This window comes from Prionailurus viverrinus, chromosome B4, assembly GCF_022837055.1.
Source record: "Prionailurus viverrinus isolate Anna chromosome B4, UM_Priviv_1.0, whole genome shotgun sequence".
Classification (NCBI taxonomy): Eukaryota; Metazoa; Chordata; class Mammalia; order Carnivora; family Felidae; genus Prionailurus; species Prionailurus viverrinus.
In genome coordinates, this window is record NC_062567.1 from 87,363,126 (window position 1) to 87,384,531 (window position 21,406).

At 42.5% G+C, this 21,406-nt stretch overlaps 1 protein-coding gene and 1 long non-coding RNA gene across 2 annotated transcripts in view; one reads left to right on the top strand and one right to left on the bottom strand.

The window, feature by feature from the left end:
* Positions 1 to 21,406, top strand: part of TBC1D30 (TBC1 domain family member 30) — a 224,228-nt gene that overhangs the window by 138,474 nt on the left and 64,348 nt on the right. The gene's annotated exons all lie outside the window — the stretch shown is intronic.
* LOC125170150 (uncharacterized) lies at positions 5,934 to 19,673 on the bottom strand. Its single transcript, XR_007153921.1, has 4 exons — positions 19,586 to 19,673; positions 14,631 to 14,716; positions 9,652 to 9,918; positions 5,934 to 6,224 (listed from the first exon to the last, which is right to left on the bottom strand). It is a non-coding gene; the product is annotated as an uncharacterized LOC125170150 (long non-coding RNA).

Genomic DNA, 21,406 nt, shown 5'->3' on the forward strand with positions numbered 1-21,406 from the left:
ACTGGGTATGCTCTTAGTCACTATTGAGTCCCTAGAAGTTAGTACAGTATCTGGCACAAAATGAACACTAAACAAATAAACCAAAATTTCCGTGAATGAACTTATACTCTATTTAAGAGCCATCATGTCACTGGGTCAGTAAGCATACCTATTATTAGCTCTGCAAACTAACTAATAGAGTTAGTGCCCACTCCCTAACACTATTGCAAAAAATATATATAGTATATATGTAATATGGATATATATTATATGCACATGTATACATATAGACACATATTACATATATATGTATATATACATACATATCTGTATGTGCATATGTGTTTGTGTCTCTGGCAAAATCATAAAGAGCAAACTGAGACAAATATATGTAGTACCTATGATAACATATTAATACCCTTATTGTACAGTGGGAACATTAGTTAAATAAAATTAAAAGAGAGAATCTGGCTATTTCAAAGTTGCCAGGAGCCTCTTTGTGTCCAACGTGGCTGCACACTGGGATCATCTTGAGAACTTGAACAAACCCTGAGGCCTGGGTCTCACCTCCAGAGATTCTGACTTAATTGGTGGCATGCAGCCTGGGCATCAGTTCCAAGAACAACTAAAGTGATGCCAATATGGAGCTAAGGTTGTAAAGCACCGGTTGAAATGCCGACAGCAAGTCATTCTGGAGCAGATTCTGTTACGTTTGTGAGGAATCACTCTCAATCTAAGGCAGGTTGTTACCTCTTGCTCCGGAGGAGGTGCTTCAGGGAAGAGAGCCTTTCCTGTGGCTTGACAAAGAGGACAGGTTTGACCAAGAGGCACTCAGGATCCTTTCAGAAGAGAAGCAATCGAGATTTTGACCCTTACTTTTTTGAGATTCAACTTTCTAGTGGGTCAAGATTGTTTTGATGAAGTTCCACCAGCAGGAAAAGATCCCACAGTATCCCAAGAAGAGCTTTTCATGACAGAAGGGGGAGTCTGATAATCGGTGCTCAATATGAGGCCACATTTGTAACAGTAATGATCAAAACAGTGACAGATTGTTTCAGTACTCTTTTACCCGAAGTGATTTTGTTGACCTGGTTCAGTGGGTTTGACTTAAATTAGGTGACATGCAGCAGTTGACAGTCCTATCAGGGTGGCACGGGCTGGGAGAGTGTCAGTTCTCTAATGGAAAAATGGACAGTTGGTTGGCAAAAAACCAGCCGATGTGCATCCTTTTTCCAGCTAGTTCGTGAACTCCATGAGGGAGCCAATTCTGCTGGGCTCTGCAGACTCAACCTTCTTTGAAGATATTGAAAGTGTGGTTAATTATCAGCTTGCTCCATTTTTGTTGTTGTTGTTGTTTTTCAGCTGAGGCTTAGCCTCAGATGCTCAGTTTCCTTGCCTCTAAATAATTTTCTTGGACTTATGAGTGGTACCTCGTTGGAATGAGGAAAAGCCTTTTCCCACCAGTACCTCCTATGTGTGGAACGAGAAAGGTTAGAATTACCTCAGCCATGGCGCTCAGCCTCTGGGACCCTTTGAGCAATGGGGACAGAGGCTCCTGGCACCACCGCTGGAAGACAGAATTCAATTCAAGTCTCAACAATCCTTGGAGTCCTTTGCATGTTCTTAGTGAGTCCGAATGAGTGTCACTTCAGATGTGGTGAGAAGCTGAAATGGAAACTATTACATCAAACATTTCATTTGGTGGGGGGCAGGGGGGGTACTGTTTGGAAAAACTTAATTTTTTTAAGGAACAAAGAGAAGTTGATGAAAGGATTTGAGGTTATAATGACCAAAGTCTCCACTGCCTCCCTTCCCTCCCCCACCCTTCTTCCAAAATGGAGAAAAGAAATGAAGCCAGGGAAATGTCCTAAATATTGTAAGTCTGGCAGGCCTAGCTTTAGTTAGGATAGTGTGTAGTGATAATACCTTTTAATTACAGTTGTATAATTATAAATAGGAAAGAAATTAAAAGATGAAGATGCGGTTTGTAATGAAATTACCATAAATACCATGGCAAGCTTTAAAGTTGTCATGAAAATTCATAACACAAAAACATGAATGTGGAGGTTAACTTCTACCAAGACTAGAATTAAAATTTTGTGGATTCGTGGTCTTCCTTGTTAGCTTGGTATTTCCTCCTAAGTACACATAGGCACCGTTAGTCATGCAGACACAAACAGGCCTTTAAAAAGTCAGAGCCCTTGTTGGCAGCTCTTATGTTCTCTAAGCTACTTGGGCACGGTGACATAGAAATGACTGGGTTCCAAAGATAAATGGAAGAACCACTAAAAGAAATCTCATCCAACTGCTGCACATTTTAAATTACTTTTCCTGTTGGAATAAGGCATGTATTTCGCTTGTGATGCACAAGTTTACCTTGCAATCTTCATTTAAAGGCCCATTTTACTTCCCACTGAACTGACAAATTTTTATGATTGAGGGGAGAGAATTATAATTGCAAACTGCTGCAGTGGTCCTTTGGCCAATAACCTGAGCTATTAGACCAGGGCACTTAGACAGGTTACATCATCTTTTGGTGCCTTTGCTTTCCTTGCAGGTTAGCTCCTGTTTGTTAAAATACTGCTAATGAGATTGACATCATGAGGTCAGTTTCCATAAGCCTGTTCCATAGCTGCAAACTACTAAGACATCTTGCAAACATGAAACCTTGATCAGAGGAGAGATCAAATAAGTGAGTTTGGCTCACTCTTTTGCCAACCCTTCTCCAACATTGTGAAAATGCTTAACACATGTCTTAGTGATGGTAGATTGTGTCCTCCCTTTGTACCCAGCAAGAGGGATTTTTCTTTTTCTAAAGCAAGAACAAATATTTTTCCACTTCTTTACTACTATTAGTTTACAAGCTAGCACAATCAATTAAGAGGTATATTTTTATGTCTCTGCTGTGGATAAGAAATTATGCTGTGATGGCTATGTAGGATTAAATATAGGATAGCAAAGTCAATTAGAAGATGCCAGAGGAAAGTATTGGGGAAAAAAAACATTAGAGGAGGACTTGTTTGCTGGACTTTTTTTTTTAATCCAATGGATCATGAAGAATCATTGAAGGTCCTTGAGTGTGAAAGTGACATAATGAAAGTGGCATTTGGGGATATGTTGAAAGAGGGATAAAATAGGAAGATGGCCACTGCCTGTCCTAAAGATACTATGAAGCAGGAATAAAGGGACACTTTTCCTTAACTTGAAGCTGTGGGAAAGCTAGAGCCCAGCTACTAATACCAAAGGTGGGTGGAAGGTTTAGCTCCCGATAATTCCCTCTTCCTTCTTCCCACTGTCCCCACCCAGTGAGCTAGGTGATTCAAGTGAGGGATGCTGTTCTCTAAGCATTGCAGCTTCCTCCTGGAAGTAGAAGGAGGTTCTTTGAGAGCAGGGCCACCTGATTGGGAATGTGGATAGTGGTGTGTGGTAGTGGTGGTAGAGTTTGGAGTGGCCAAAGAGAAGTGGTCTCAGTCCTCACTATCCCTTTCTAAACTCTCAGGAAAGGATCAACAACACATAAGACCTGGATGACTTTGGTTAGCCCCTCCATCTGGTGCCACATTACTAGCCAATTGATATGCTGAACTCACTTGGAGAAAAAGGGAGAGATTGGAGGAGTTTGATTTCTATAAAAGACAGACAACAATCTCTAATAAAGGAAGTTGGAATTAATGGCTCAAAGAGTGCAAGAATATAAAATAAATATAATATATGTCCTCAAAGGAAAAAATATCAGAGATAGAAAGCAGAAATGAACAGTGTAAAGAAGATCCAACCAGATATAGTGGGTAAGAGGAAAGCAATAGATGAACTAAGAATCCCAACAGATGAATTGAACAGCAGAACAGATACCTTGGATAAACTAATGAATGACCTGGAAGACCAAGCCCTTAGGTATCAGAAAGAGATCATGAAGAGAACAACTAGATAAAAGAAAAGTTAAAAGATAAGAATATAAAGAGTGCCAATATAATAGGGATCCTAGAATGAGAAAGTAGGTGAAGAAATATTTCAAGAATTATGACTACATAATGCAAATAATAGTCTTTAGATCAAAAGGGCTTTTAGAGTGTCATACAGTGGAGATTAAAAAAAACACCAGCCATATTATAAAGATATTAGAAGACAAGTAAAACATTCTAGATTTTTTAAAAATTCTAGATGATTCTTGACAGAAAGAGCAGATGACCTCAAAAGGAACAAGAATAAGCTATCATCACAATTTTCAGCAGGAACACTGGATGCAGGAAGGCAGTGGAGTAATACATTCAGCACAGGAATGTTGCTTTTGGGGTTTTAGACCCTGATGAATTATCATTGAAATACAGGGAGTGAAATGAAGATATTCTTAGATATACAAAGTTTGAGAATGTTTACCTCCCAAAGACCTGCTTTGAAATGCTGGTGGAGGATAAAGAATCATTCCAGGAGGATGCTAAGAATATGGAAAGTGTATTAGTCAGTGCCCAGTCAGGAAAACAAATCATTTTACATTGTTCGAATTGAGAGGGATTTAAAGCAGGGAGGCAATTACAAAGCTGTTGCTCGAGGAGCAAAGAGGAAAGGGTGTGCTACTGCGAGCTCAGGGGGTTGTTCCTGTACCTGGGAGCATATGAGCCTCCCCCTTGCTGTGACCAATGCTGGAGCAACACGGTCAGCGCTGCTGGAACTGCAGAGTCACTGATGCTACTGGAACCACAAGGCTGACGCTACACAGGAGCCGCCACTGCTGCTAAAGCCAGGGTGCTGTCAGAAAGAAACAGGATAGTTCTGACCTTCTTTCCAGTGCTGATCAGGTGCAGGCACCTCCCATTGGCTAATGAGGATTTAGCTGTAAAGAACTCTGGGAATTTTCAGGCTTCCTGCTTGCACTTCTTCCACAGAATAGAATAGTTAGTGTGGGGCTAAGAGCCAAAGACAAATATCTGGCCTGGGAACTAAGAGTGTGTAAATAAACCAGAAAAGTTAATTCCTGTTTAAATAAGGAGAACAACGAGAGAAGACACGAAAGGCACATCCATACCGGTCTAAAACAAAAGCAAACAATACCGATATTTCAAGGAGGTGACAGTGTGCTAAGGTGCCTGTCTGTTCTGCATAAATTCATAGATACTGGAAAATGTAAGAAATTGATAGTATTCTATTTCATATCTTACCATGTCCTTTGAAATCTAGAAGGATGACATATTTTCTATTTTGGGGTTTTCCCTTTTTTGTGCTTATTATTATCTATTTTAATGTGGTTTTTTTTTTTTTGAGAGAGAGAGAGAATAAGAAGACAAGTTGGGGAAGGGCAGAGGGAGGGAGACAGAGGGAGACAAGAGGATCCTTAAAGTGTATCACTTGGCCCTGAGAGTGGAGAGCCAGATGCGTGGGGCCAAACTCATGAACCCTGAGATCATGACCTGAGCTGGAGTAGGACGCTTAACCAACTGAACCACCCAGGAACCCCTTGGGGTTTTTACTTTTAAAGAATGATCTGGTCATGGGCTATATATTTATCTATAAGATTTAATTGTTTTTCTAATAATTTGGATAAGCTTTTCATAATATATATTAGCTAGAGATATATTAGCAAACGTATTAGCTACAAATATATGTTATATAGTATATATTGACTGAAAATATATGGTTGGAAATCTGTTGCTTAACTTTTGAATTTGGATTATTTTTTGACCTACAGAGGTTTGGGATTTTTTTACCTAGTCAAATCTGAGCAGAGTACTCTATATGTTTACCTGTACCATAAGGTAAACCTCGGGAAACCCCACTTTCTTCACACATTGGTATACTCGTGTGTATACATTTGATCTATAAATCACAGAAAAGAAATTAAGCAGAGAAAGAAGTGGTTGGTCTTGATTTGAAATTCTCCCTAGTAAAATTTCTACAGCAAATATTAGACCTAATATTTGGCATAGATGATGTTCATTCCATTTGGTATGTTTCTTTTTTTTTTTTTTCATTCATTCGTAGCCTTTAATAAAAGGTGAATTTGAGAGCTTTTCTGGGAACAGCTCTTGATGTTGACGGGATAATGAATAGGGAAACAGGCAATGATGGTTCATCATCTTCAGCTTGAACAATGGCGAGAATTCAAATATGGGTTCCCTGGAACATGAATTTTTGCTGGTTTGCTATTGTTATTTCCTGCAATCCTGTTTGGCTCCAGGAATCGATCCTCTTTACTTCTTGCTGTTCTTTGACAATTTCCTGATGGTCTCTGCACTGGTTTCCTGTGGCTGCTGCAACAAATTACCAGAAATTTCGTGGCTTAAAGCAACACAGATTTACTATTGTGTTACGGTTCTGGAGTTCGAGAGCTCCAAAATCAGTTTCACTATGCTAATACTAAGGTGTTGGCAGGGCTGGTTCCTTCTGGAGACTCTGAGGAGAGAATGGGTTTTCTTACCTTTTTTCAGCTTGTGGCTGCCTGTGATCCTTGGCCTGTGACCCCTTCTCCACCCTCAAAGGGTATCACTCCAAACTCTGCTATCATCACATTGCCTTCTCTGACTCTGAGCCTTCCTGCCTCCCTCTTATAAGGACGCTTGTGATTACACTGGGCCCACCTGGATAATGCAGGATTATTCTCCCCATCTCAGAGGAGATGTTCTTTCAGCCATATAATGACATAACATTCACAGGTTGCAGGGACTAGGACGTAGACATATTTGGGGGCCATGATTCAGCCTACCACTGCAAGGAGCACAGTCTGAACCTCCTCCCATCCCATAGTGCTGTGGGGCCTCAAACTTGCCCTGTTGCTGTAAGTGCGCATCTGGTATGCCTGGGGTGAGAGCTGGTCCTCTGGTACCCCTACAAACTGCAGGTTTCATTATAATCCTTTATTTGGGGCCAGACTATACAGTTCATGTTCTTCCTCGGTTTCTTTTCTTGTTTATGACCCCAGGTCAACATTTGGACAAGCCGGGGCAGCCTCCTACACTCTAGCGGACTGCATATTGTCCTCTCATTATCAGCCAAAGCGAAGAGAACATCTCCCATTGAACTCATCCTCAGCGTCACAATGATGCCACTCCTGTCACTGGATTAGACATGCCTACATGTTGGCGCCAGCCCAAGTTCTCCTCACCTAACCTGGGTCACATTATACTCCATGTTACTAATTCCTGGTCACTCCTTCTTGAGGATGAGGGCCATAGCACGCCCAGCCCTGCTTTGTCCCAGCCACAACCTCTTCCCTCACTGGGTTGTCAGAGTGCCATCTTTCCCTGGGCCAGGTCCCTGGTCCAGGTCCATCTGGGTTGTGTCAGTTTGCAACCACACTGAATGCTCCTCCCTTGGGAACTATCTCGGAAGCAGGCTGAACTTTTTTGTGTTTGTTTTTTTTTTTTAATTTAAATTCAAGTTACTTAACATATCGTGTAGTATTGGTTTCAGGAGTAGAAATCAGGGATTCATCACTTACACATAACACCCAGTGCTCATCCCAACAAGTACCCTCCTTAATGCAGGCTGAGCTTTTTAACATTTACTTTATAGATTTCTAGAGCTGTAACATGAGGTTACTGTTGGTTCACCAGGGGCCTACGAGGATTAGTTAGCAGTAGCAGGCAGCTGCCTTGGTTCTTCCTGTGCACCAGCTCCCCTTTCTCTTTATTACTTTTTTTAAATTTTCTTAAAAGATATTAAAAATTGTTTAAGTTTATTTATTTATTTTGAGAGAGAGAAGGAGAGAGAGAGAGGGAGCGCATGCAAGCAAGGGAGTGGCAGAAAGAGGGAGAGGGAGAGAATACAGAGCAGGCTCCACACTGTCAGTGCAGAGCCCGATGTGGGAAACAAAAAACATTTATTATCTCACAGCTTCTATGGGTTCAGAACCTGCAGGGTGAGGCTTATCTGGGTGCCTCTGACTTCCTGTCTCTTGGGAGGCTACGGTCAAGGTGCTGGTCGGGGCCGGAGTCAACTCAAGGCTCAGAGGGAGCAGGATCCACTTTTAAGCTCACTCACACAGCTGTAGACAGGTTTCAGGCCCTCACTAGCCAGAGATGTCAGTCCCTTGACCTATGGGCTTCACAGGACTTTCCACAGCATGATAGCTTGTTTCTGGAAGAGTGAGGGATGAAAGAGAGAGATAGAGAGAGGCCAAGACAGAAGCCATGATCTTTCGTAACCTGGTCTTGGAAGTAACATCCCATCGCTTCTCTATTCTACACCTGGAAGGGAGTCACTGAATCCAGCCCACACTCGAAGGGGCAGGATTACACAAGGAGTGGGTAGGGGGCAGGGGTCACTGGAGGTCATCTTAGAGGTTGCATGAGACCCCCTCAAGAAGAGTTAGAGAAACAGGGTGCTATCTCCCAGTAGGGAGCAGGGTGTACACAAGCTGAGAGGGGTCATAGGAGCGCTTCAGAGAAAACGAGCTGTGAGCAGAGTTTTGCATTTACTCATACCACAACTCGGGCCACTCCCTTTCTCCCGGCCTTCTCTCTGGGTTCTGTTTTATTAACCAGACTAACTGAACAAAAACCAAGAAGCTAACTCCCATGCTGGTCACTTCTCCGAGTTTCAAGTTCTCCCTCCACAACCTGCCTACCAGTGTTTACTTTCTGAAATCCACAGCAGTCATTTTTTTTTTTCTTTCTATTTTGTCCAGAGTTCATCACAGTTCACAGTGGGGAGGGTGTTCTGTAAGCCGTGTATACTCCCTCTCGTACTGGAAGTGGAGCTCTGCATTATTTGGAATACATCAGATTAGTGTTGGACAATATGTTACCCCGGTTATAGTGGGAAGGAAAAGGATTAAAAAGCCCAGGAATTGCCGGGTCAGAACAACTCGTTTGGGCTTCCATAAAAGACTATAATGATTCTAGGGGCGCCAGAGTGGCTCAGTCGGTTAAGCATCTGACTCTTGATCTTGGCTCAGGTCATGGATCTCCGGGTTCATGAGTTCGAGCCCCGCATCGGGCTTTGTGCTGCCAGCGTGGAGCCTGCTGCGGATTCTCCCTCTCTCTCTGCCCCTCCCTTGCTTGTGTGCACACGCATGACTATGCAATCTCTTTCTCTCTCAAAAATAAGTAAATATTTTTTAAAAAACTATAATGATTTTAAATTTAATTCTTTTTTTTTTTTTTTGCTCCTGGAGTAGAAAGAACATGGAGTATCGAGATTCATGGATCTGATTTAAATTCCAGTTCTAACATTTACTAGCAGAGTGACCTCCCGCAAACGAATTAATCTATGCTTTAGTTTCTTCGTCTGTAAAGTCGGATAATGATACATAACTCTGGATTGTACAGGGTTATCTGAAACAATGTCTATGAAATGCATACAGTACACTTCCTGGTACACACGCAGTCTTCCACAGAGCTTTTTACCTTTCTCTTTCCTTCATAATTCAGCTACCCAGTAAGATCATGGCGCCGACGTAGTTTGGCATTTGCTAGACCATTATCCAGAGTATCCCAGTGTGCATGGAAAGAAAACAGCTAGGCCAGAATGGCTGTCTTTGTAGGGAGAGTGTCGCTGTGCGTGTAGGGCTGGCTCTCTGCCCGGGATGCAGGGGTCAGTGGGGCTGCCGCCAGCCGTCTGCAGTGTTAGCCAGGGAAATCAACTCACAGCCCTCCTGGCACCTACTGCTGGACTTGGGTAAACATAATTACAGCCTTTAAAAAGAAAAAAGGGAAAGCAACCAAGATCCCCGCTCACCATGTAAACAGGATGTCCACTGAATGGCAGCCGTGGAGATGTTTATTTTCTGTTCATGGGGCAATTGACAAAAGGCCTCGGGGAGCCTTTATTGCTGCCTGAGGCAATGGCCTGCCTGCTGCGGCGGTGGTGGTGATGGTGGCTGGGTTTCTCCCAGCTCTGTCTGCATTGCCAACGCTGAGCTTCAGCTGAGAGCTCCGGGGCTGCGCTCTTTGGAACCACCATACCGTCCTTAGAGATGCTGGGTCTGGTTTTCTGCTCGAGGCCCTTTATGCACAGATAAATATACACTGATACATACGCATATAAATATACATAGATACATATACACTGATGTCCAGTGTTCAGTTTCCAGTGTGTGACCTAGAGGCTGGCTGCTTCAGCCTCTATGTAATAATCATCTTAATGATAGCTACCATTTACTCAGAGCAAGGCAGCTGGCCAAATACTTCACATGGGTGATCTCATTTAACCCTCGTGATAACCCTTTGTGTTGGTTTTATTGTCTTCACTCTATACCTGAAGAGGCTCTGCAAGGATAAGCAATTGGATTTGAAGTCAGATTGGTTAATTTCTCAAACCTGTGCTTAAATAGCAAGCTAGGTGAAGGCAGGGACCATCTGTCAAGTTCACCACTATCTCTATGGCCCAGCACAGTGACTGAGAAACATCCGTTGGGTGAATGATTTAAAAAAAAAAATTCTACCTGGATGCTCTTCTCCGCTGACTTTCTGGGGAGCACATCTCCCCCCAGTACTGAGAGTGCATTGCACGACTTAGTCCACATGTTTCTGTTCTGCCCCAGGCGACTTGGGGCACTCACTAGTCAGTGCTGACTGCAGTTGGGTCTTGGGTATGGGCTGAGGCACCATGGCAGTGACTAATTGGCCAGTGTCTAACCAAGAAGACAATTCTGCTTTAGTCCAGGCTTCTCTGGCATTGTAGGCAAGGAAGGCATCTCTTGAGCCTGCTCCTGGGCCAGTGGGAACAGTGAAAGCAGGTGCTTGTCTCAGCTGGTATGTAATCTCTGGAGAGGGGTTTTGCTGTCCTTCTTCCAGAACACAGGTGGGTTGGGATGGAGTTGTGAAGATAGTCTGAGCAGATTTCCCAGGAATGTCAGGACGTGGTCCCTCTACCTTTATAATCCCAAATGTAACTGGCAGAGACCCAAGAGCCCTTTGGTCTTCTAATTCCTTTATTTTCTTTTAAAATTATTTATCATCATCATTATTATTATTATTATTATCAAAGCATAATTAACATACAGTGTTATATTAATTTCAGGCGTACAATATAACGATTCACCAATTCAATACATTGCTCAGTGTTCATCGTGATAAATGTACTCTTAATCCCCTTTAATTCACCCATCTCCTCACCCACCTCCCCTCTGGCATCTACCTATTTGTTCTCTGTATTTAAGAGTGTTTTGTTTATTTGTTTGTCCATCTTTTCTTTGTTCATTTTTTAAAATTGCTTAAATTTCACATATGAGTGAAATCATATGGTATTTGTCCTTCTTTGATTTATTTCTCCTATTTCACTTAGCATTTGACCCTCTAGGCCCATCTAATTCTCGAATAGAAGGAAAGGGATGTGTTTGTTCTGCAGGATAGATTAGGACATCAAAATACTCCGTTCCAGAAGAGGACTTTACCCTACATCAGAACCTTTAGGTTAGAGAGAGATGAAACCTTCTTCATTTCTATTCAGGTGTCCTTCAGGGGAGGCACACGGGTGGTAGCAGGGACTCTCCCTGAAACTGATCATTTCCCTGCCTGGAGCTGAGGCCATCATTACATCAGTATTGTTTGCAAATTACTGCCAAGGGCAGGTAGTTGCTTTAAAATGGCCTAAGTTGTCAGGAAATCTCTGGAAAAGAAATGCACGTCAAAGATTGCCCAAACTGGTATTGTTTGGGTGTTGGTAAAATGCTGGAAATTATAAAGTCTTGTGCTGTGTGTGTGTGTGTGTGTGTGTGTGTGTGTGTTCATTGTTGGTGGCAGAATTTTTTTCCTTTCTAATGTTTTAGCCATTATACTCTGATTTATGGAAGCCAATGTCACAGGTCCCAGACCCATCAGTTGATGATGTGTCCTGTTGGGATGCACCAGACCTACAGGTAGACCTGGGATTTCTGGGAGCAGTCTGGGATCAAAGGTATCATTCAATGTCCTTCTCAGTGGTCTCTTTTCCTTATGTTCATTCTTTTCTGCCAAGCATGGCCTCTCACCCTCCTGCTGCCTCTCATCATTCAGTCCCCTGTGTCCATTCTAGGCTTCTATCACACTGGTTCCCACATAGGGAATAGCAGCATGGAGCAGGGCATTCTGTCCATCTCTCCGGGCTTCCCAGTGTCTAACACTTTATTTATCTTGTTTTATGAAGAGAGATTCTATACTTGTTCCTATCACAATATTTGGAATAGGCTGGAAGGAAATATTCTGGACCTCTAAACACTTCTTTTGCCTACATTTCTGATACAGGCCTCATTCATTGACCTTCCTACATCCAATATGCTTGAGTCGATGGCAAATTTGGTGCTTTATGCTCTGCGTATGTACATACTCCCTGGTCTCATGCCTGGTTCTACAATGTACACACACACACACACACACATGCACACAGGCACATACCTCCTACCCTCTACCCTCTCTATGCTTAAAGGATGTCCATTTGCAGATCTAACAATCAAGTACCCAGGGAAAAGGATGGGTCATTATCTTTGGATCAGCTCTTGTTAGTTTAATAGAAATATCCAAGGGACATGAAGATAATGGTCCGTGTTTGGAGAACTCCTCTTTCTTACTCTCAATAATTCCCCCATTAGTTGCTACTGGATGCTTATATCCCATCATATTTCAGAGCTGGTTCCAACTTTCCAGGTGTGGGTTTGACTGAGCTTCTGCTAAACGTCACACTGGTCAGGCAGGAGGCATCACAGAAGTCTCGGCTGAATCGATAGGATTTAAGCAATAGGCTTGGAATTAGAGATGCGGAAAACATCAGTACCTCTTTTTGGTGCCAGTGGCCTTCCTGCTCTGGAAAATTTTATTAGAAGCAAAGTGATTTAGAATAATTTCCCATCAAATAAACCTTTTTTTGCACAGATCACAACAGCCCCTGTCACACGTGGAACCCAACCTGCCACTGCCATTTTATTATTGCAACTAGGAATTGTGACCCCACCCACTGCACCAGCCCGCTCTTTCCTGCCTTCTTGGACTATTGCAACCTATCCATGTGTGTGGCCAGGAAAAGCTATGCTCCTTCCCTCTGCTTTCCCTCTTTCCCATAGTCTCCATATGGCTAATGCTGCTGCTGTGTCCACCTAGGTAGCTATGCTCTGGCTCTAATGCCCTTCTCTGTGATGGGGCTGCTGCGTCTGCAGGGCTCCTGTCATGCTGGGTGGATCCAGAAAGCACCATGCTCCTCCCACTGAGATTGACCATGAATGACAGTTCTTTCCAAAGCAAAGTGGCAATCAAAGTGTCTCCCAAAGTGACAGGTCTTTCAACCAAACTTGGAGCCAAAATATTACCTTGCTAATTTGTGGGACCCAACGAATTTAACAAAAATCCCCTACCCCTGGACAAGCAGAGCAAGACTGACTCCATTTTGTGCTACACCCACCATCTCATGTATAACCCCCACATGACCTGCTTATTGCCTAAGACACTCCCCCACCCTAGTCAAGCCGCTGAGTACACCCTTACTGGAAACCGGCTCACTTAGGAACGCGGAACCCCTAACCGCCAGAGAATGTAAACCCCGCATTTTGCCCGCCAAACTTGTGCGCCAATTCTGACCAGAGCGATAGGCTAGTTCAAACAGTTACTATAGGGTAAATTGTAATTCAATTGGCCACCTGTGTGTGGACTGACATGACTGTGCAACTTTCTGTGTGTGTTACAATCTCATTGGCCACTGGCCCCTATAAAACTGCTACGCCTCTTCACCTAGGGGTCCAAGTTCCTGCCCCGCTGTGTCAGGTATACTTGGGCCCAAGCTCGAGCTTGCAAATAAACCCTTGTGCGTTTGCATTGGTATCGGCTCCTTGGTGGTCTCTCGGATTCGAAATCGGGGGCATTACGAATTCAGTTTTATAACTAGCTTGCTAGAGGCCTAGAGGAAGAACCCTTAAACACAGAATAAGTTGAGGTTCAGGAAATGAAGCAGGATTGTTCAAGTGTCTGGGGTCTGGGACTCTCTGATTGTCAGCCCCAGAGTTTGCTTTTCCTTGCTCTCTGGGGGCCTGGGGCCCTCGTGCAGTAGGAACTTTCCTTGGTGGTCTTCCTGGGCACTCTGTGTGCCTGACACATGTATACAGAACGCCCATGAGCAGCGTCTTCATTCACATGAAGACATGTTGGGGCCTATGCAGAGTTTTTCCAGGCTAGACTCCGAATTACTGTATTTTTTTGGTTTTTTTTGAAAAATAAAGATATTGGCTGTAACTGCAGCTAATGTTTAAGAGGTAGGAATTGTTTATTTTTTTAATGCTTTTCTGTGTTTTCTAACTTAAAAACCAAGGACAAAGTGAGAGGCCAAGAACACAGCAGATGTTTACTGTTAAACCTAAAAACATTTCTCAATCCCATTTACTGTCACTTTTCTCACTTAACAGTCTGTATAGTAAGAGTCATGTTTTCCAAGGCCCTAACATGTCCTACAATTTTCCCTTTTGGTTATTGCTTAAAGAAACACCCAGATGTGCTATTTTACAGATCATAAGACATATCAAATGTGGTCCTTTCATTCTCTTTATCACACATGGTGCCTTGGCCCCTGGCTTTCGGAGTTGAGCTCAAGTTCTTTGTCAAGCTGAGCTGTGGCAGACATCACTCTCCGTCTGCCTCAGCTGGAAGGAGTGACAATTGTGTTTCACCTCTGGGAGACTATGTGGGCAGAGCTGGCCTCTCCTATAGAGGGGGAAACCGCCATGACAGCAAACTGGCAAGACTGTGGGTTCTGCTCACCTTCATTTGGCTCAGTCAACGAAGGAACAAACATGATCATCAAATAGATGCTTTTGACCGATATGTATTGTTAAGCGTCTTGAAGGCTGTAGGAAGCAAGGGAAAAAGGGCTAAAGATGTAGAAAGAGCTTGGAAATGGATTCAAATTCATTAGGGTTGCCGGTAGACACTATTAATGATTCCAAGTATTTCTTTGAATTAGAGAGTCATGGGGCTCTTTTAAATTGAGTGTTTCTTTGCAAAAGAAAAAAGAGTGTGTGGAGGGGAATTAGCAGATTCCCAAAAAATATAAATTGGGTTTTGGCCGAAAACCTATTTCTTCTTGCCTTCAGAGAGTCATGCAAGTCTCAGGAATGGCAAACATCTGTTTGAAGGGCATCCGACCTTGGCGTGGCAGGCAGCTCAGAAGAAAGGGCGATGCGATTTGGTGTGTAGTTTTCATTCAAGATAGCAGGTGGCCAGGTATTAAGAATGGAACAGGGGTGCCTGGGTGACTCAGTCAGTTGAGCATCCTGCTCTTGATTTCAGCTCAGGTCATGATCCCAGGGTTGTGGGACCGAGCCCTGTGTCAAGATTAAGATTGTCTCTCTCTCCCTCTGCTCCTCTTCCCTGCTGGAGCTCTCTCTCTCTCTCTCTCTCAGATAAAAACAAACAAACAAATGCGGAGCAACTATTCCACAAGTATTTACTGAGTATCCACCGCGTGCTGGGGATGCAAAGTTACTAGGACGCACCAAGACCCAAATCGTTTATTCCATCACACAGATGTTAGGATAAAGGTTCACTGTGCATTGTCATGAATATACTGTGCCTTTACTGTGGTTCTTTCTTGTGCAGCTTAGAATTCAGTGGGCAATTACCATGCACGTGATACAGACCAGTAGAAGAGGCTAAGCCTAGTTCACTTTCATGCATATGAACTGAATAGCAGGTCATTTTTTCCTTTCGACCACTTTTTAAAACATTGGCAGGTTATATTGATATTAAAATGATAAAAATAGTCTGAGATTCATGAGTGCAAGTTTGCTCTTGCAAGCTTTGGGCCAGATACACATTTTTTAAATTTTTTTAATGTTTATTTTTGAGAGAGAGAAAGAGACTGAGAGACAGAACACGAGTAGGGGAGGTGCAGAGAGAGAGAGAAAGAGAGAGAGAGAGAGAGAGAGAGACACTGAATCCGAAGCAGGCTCCAGGCTCTGAGCTGTCAGCACAGAGCCCGACACGGGGCTTGAACTCACAAACTGTAAGATCATGACCTGAACTGAAGTCGACATTTAACCAACTGGGCCACCCAGTCACCCCAAGTGCCAGATATTTTTTAGAATTCGTAATTTTTCTTACTTTATGTAGGTAAAATGGTATGTATATTATGTTATACTGCTAGTGGGTATAGAGCAATATCTGCTATTAAACATATTAAATGATAAACATTTTAATATCTCTGCCATTAAATGAATACATATGAGTATAGACATTAAGTGTGATAAATAAAGATCTTAAGTAAACTCACATCATTTTAGGTCAGGCATTCCTGCCAACTAAGTTATGAGAAAGATTCAGTTTTCAAAGACTTTAAAAATTTCACCAAGGGGGCGCCTGGGTGGCTCAGTCGGTTGAACGTCCGACTTTGGCTCAGGTCATGATCTCACCGTCTGTGAGTTTGAGCCCCGCGTCAGGCTCTGTGCTGACAGCTCAGAGCCTGGAGCCTGTTTCGGATTCTGTGTCTCCCTCTCTCTGACCCTCCCCCATTCGTGCTCTGTCTCTCTCTGTCTCAAAAAAATAAATAAAGGTTAAAAAAAAATTTCACCAAGATGTGGTGGACTTATAGCGTTGATGAAGATCATTCACTACGACCCAAATAGTTTACTTCTTCATACAGACACGGGAATAAAAGTTCACACAGTTTGTTGCCATGAATATACGGTGCCTTTGCTGTGATGATTTCATCAGATTTACCTCGGAAACAATTTTGACTTTTCCCTACAAACAAGTTTAATTGTAGGAAAAACACTGCTACCACCCACTGAAGATCTTTTGCTGTTCGCGTTTGGAGTTTTTCCTCCAGGCTTCAAGGCTGACATTCTATTAGAATCACTCTGCTAGTTGACCTCTTGTGAACTATAATGCGAAGTAGGAAACGGGATTTCACCAGAGCCACACTAAAGCTTCTGAATTAGAGCCAGGAAGTATTTTATTTGATGCATCACAGATCATAAAGCCAACATCCTGTCCGATGGCCCTAGTGGCATCAGCATGGATGGCTGGATGGAAAACAGGGGCAGGAAGGATGTAAGCATGGGTTGGTGAATATAAAACCACATTGGCCTTGATTCTGTATCTTGAGCTTTCCAAACTTCTTCCCAGCCTATGACCTTTGTACTTTCTGTTCCCTCCTGGAACACACTACCTTGTGATTTTGAAGAAACTAGCTACTTCCCATCATTTAGGCATTGCTTTCAGTGGCATCTCCTTTGGAGATGACCTTGACCACCCTCTTTAATGTTATGCACCTCCAGTCTCTTTTTATAACATTACCCTATTTTATTTTCCTCAAAGCACATCTATGAAATGACCTTGTTGGGGCGCCTGGGTGGCTCAGTCGGTTAAGCGTCCTACTTCAGCTCAGGTCACGATCTCGCGGTCCGTGAGTTCGAGCCCCGCGTCGGGCTCTGGGCTGATGGCTCAGAGCCTGGAGCCTGCTTCCGATTCTGTGTCTCCCTCTCTCTCTGCCCCTCCCCCGTTCATGCTCTGTCTCTCTCTGTCTCAAAAATAAATAAACGTTAAAAAAATTTTTTTTAATTAGAAAAAAAAGAAGTGACCTTGTTATGTGTTTTCTTATTTACTTGTTCATTATTTTTCTCTTTCACAAAGTAAAGACCTCTCTGACTTGTTGATAAAATCCTCAGTCCCTAGAGCAGTGCCTGGCATAGGAAGGGACTCAGTAAATATTTGTTGGAAGCATGAATGCCCCCTGCAATAGTACCAGCTCCCCTATTTTAGAATGTCTCCAACCTCTTCCATCCCAATACCCCAGGGTTCTTTGTGTGACAACTCTCCCAGAAAAAAAAATATTGCAAATGTGGGAAACGTGATAGAGCATGAAGTGTGGTAGAATATTAAATTAGTCTCATAAATTGTGAATCATAAATCATGGTTCCATCTGTTCTGTGACAGAGTGTAAACAGCAAAATTTTCCACAAGATAGGATCTGAAAACAAAGGGAAGCCATGAGTTTCAACTCATGGAGAGGCTGTTACTATTATGTTGGATTGTGTCCTCTCTCTCCTCCTCACTAACCACTTTAGTCATGCTATGCCTTTCTGGAATAGGCCCAGGAATCTTATTCATAGCAGACATTGGTTTCTTCCAATCTAGAAGTTTCTGCCCAATAGCTCTGTGCTCTGGCACCTGGAAGCCACATAACAAATATTTATTGACTATCAGTGGTAAACTCCACTCTTACACACTTATTCTTCTGAGTCAACTATGTTATTTTTTTCTAAAATGGAGATATCCTTTAGAAAAGGTGACCTATAAAAGAAAACTCTTCCATTCAAATCCAGTATTAATTTGTGCATCGCATTGAAAGACTTGATGAGGTATAGGATTTTTTGAGTGTGGGTCAGTATTTGGGCAGGAGTGGTCTGAGTGAGGCATGGTGAGGGGCAACACAAGGTCACAGGTTGTCCTGAGAAGGGATGGGACATTTGGAGAGGACAGAGGAATGAAGCGTTTCTAAGACAACTGGTTCACATCACAATTTTGCCTAAGGCAAATATGGTGGGGGAAACTATTCTGGGAGAATTGGTGCCTTCAGATAATGTCCTATTGGCTAAATGCACAGTGGAGGTCCATTTCAAGACCAACCAAACTACAGTTTTATCCAGAGGAAATTAGGTTAAAATGAACATCAGTACACAGATGACATTTCTGAAGGCTTCCCAGGAAACCATAGCAGCAAGTAACTCTGGGGAATGGAAATGAGGGGTAGTAGGGGAGTGGATGGGTCTGCAGAGTTTTGCTTTCCTCTTTATAACCTATTGTAAAGTTTTAGTTTTTCCATGACAAGGTATTGGTTCCACAATTATAAATTTTAAAAATCAATAAAAGCCACTATCTTTTAAAGATTTAACCATTTAAATCTAACATTTAAAATGCTAGCTGAGGGGCGCCTGGGTGGCTCAGTCGGTTGAGCAGCCGACTTCGGCTCAGGTCACGATCTCGCGGTCCGTGAGTTCGAGCCCCGCGTCGGGCTCTGGGCTGACGGCTCAGAGCCTGGAGCCTGTTTCCGATTCTGTGTCTCCCTCTCTCTGACCCTCCCTCATTCATGCTCAGTCTCTCTCTGTCTCAAAAATAAATAAATGTTAAAAAAAATTAAAAAAAAATAAAATGCTAGCTGAATAAAAATGAATACCACAGCAATTGTAATAATTGTAGGGGGATGTCATGACAGGGTTCAAATCAATACAGATGGTCCCCAGCCTACAATGGTTCTACTTGTGAGCTTTTGACTTTATGATAGTACAAAAGCCATAAGCATTCAGGAGAAACTGTACTTCAAATTTTGAATTTTGATCTTTTTCTGGGCTAGTGAGATGTGGTACAACAGTCTCTTGTGATGCTGGACAGTGCAGCTAGCTGAGGCTCCCCAGTGGTCAGCAATCATGAGTGTAAACAACCAATGCTGTTTTTCAATAATTACATAAGATATTCAACACTTTGTTACAAAATAGGCTGTGTGTTGGATGATTTTGCCCAAATGTAGGCTAATGTAAGTGTTTTGAACATGTTTAAAGTAGGCCAGACTAAGCTGTGATGTTTGGTAGGTTATTTGTATTAAATGCATTTTTGACCTAACAATACTTTCAATTTATGGTGGACTCATTGGGACCTAATCCCATTGTAAGTTGAGGAAGATCTGTATATTGACATAAACAGAAAAACCTTGAACTTACAAACACTGTTATTCATATATATTTTCCAGTCTTCTGGGTAGATATTGTTCAACCCTCTCAAGATGCGAAAGCAGCTCCAGAAGCTGACCCAGCAATGGTTCTAGAATGCAGACCCTCAGACTTAAGCTTCTCTGACATACCGCCCCCCTACTGTATACATTCTACTCTCCTAGTGACTCATAATCCTTTTTTCTCCCTCTCTCATTACCAGTGTAGACTGCTGCCTCTCTTGAGGGTTTCAAATCCCACAAGATAATTGACTGTCACTGTAGAGTACTCAGGATAGAAAAATTTCCCAGGTTTCTTTATTATTCTTGTATCTTTACTGTTAAATGCAATCACCTGAGGGCATGTACAAATGTACCTGATATTTTCAACCTGAAAGTTTCTAACACCTTCTGCACTTAAAATCCGAATTACTTCCTTACACTGAGAGCACACTGAATAGATTTTCAGACTCTCATGAAGTCCCAGTTTGTCTTCTGCAGAGAGAGAGGGACTTTGCTGTGACATTCCTTTCCTATAATGAAGTCATAATTACACATAGAAAAAGAGGGTTTGCACCATATAGATGAAGGTGTTACGATCCATAGCTGTTGGGGAGTGTAAGTTTTTGCAACTATCATCCGCTTCTGAAATAGCATACCTTGTTTAATCTAGAAGATGCCAAGCAGGCAGGGCACCAGGATTTTACGTAAGCATTAGTTAAACACTTGATAATTGTAGTTTGTATAAGAGAAAAATTGTGTAGAGCTGCAGGGATATTAGAGTTGCATCAAACAGTTTTGGGGATTTCCTTTTCCTTTTTTTTTTTCTTTAACATTTTTATTTATTTATTTTTGGGAGAGCGCAAGTGGAGCAGGGGCACAGAGAGGGGACAGAGGATCCCAAGTGCGCTCTAGGCTGACAATCTGACCGTAGTGAGCCCGATATGGGGCCCCAACTCACACACTGCAAGATCATAACCTGAGCCGAAGTTGGATGCTCAACCTCAACTGACTGAGCCACCCAGGGACCCCTCCTTTTCATTTTCTACTGTCTTCATTTAGAAAGCGTGGGAGACTCTCAATTGGGAGAACTGTAGGTGTGACCTAATTTGGAGCAGTGAGGAAGATCACAGAGATTGTTGAGGCATCTTCTGGCTCTGTGGTTTCCTTCAGCATGGATGCAAGTTAACATTTGTCTGATTTCTCCATAATTTCAGTAAATTACAGCCCCACCCCTGGCCTTACGATAGTAAGTTGTTTCTGAAAAACTCCTTGCAGTCAGACCTCTTATAGGTAAAAAATGGAATGTTCGTTGAAATTATTAATGCATAGTTACTTAAAAATTGTACAAAGTCTATGTATGTATGTCATTGAAGCCTGGGAAAGAAAGCTATCTGTCTACCAAACATATGTTGGCCCCTTTTACAGCAGAGGCTTGTTCTCTGACATGCAATGTAGAAAGGAATGTGTTCAGAGAGCCAGGCAGAAGGCACCTTCCCCAGCCCTTCTGCCCCATGTGTGTCCACATGACTGCTTCTTGCAATTAATAGTGAGCCAGTGTTCCAGTCATGGAATGAATAAGTCACGGGGATAAAAAGTACAGCATAGGGAATATGTCAATAGTATCATAACAGCGTATGGTGACAGATGGTAGATACATTTGCGGTGAGCGCAGCATAACATATAGAGTTATCAAATCACTATGTTGTACATCTGAAACTAATGCAATATTGTATGTCAACTATACTTCAGTAAAATAAGTAAATAAAAAATTGATATTCCCACTAACACAAAGCAAAACAATAAAAATCCCACACAACATAACAGTGTAAAT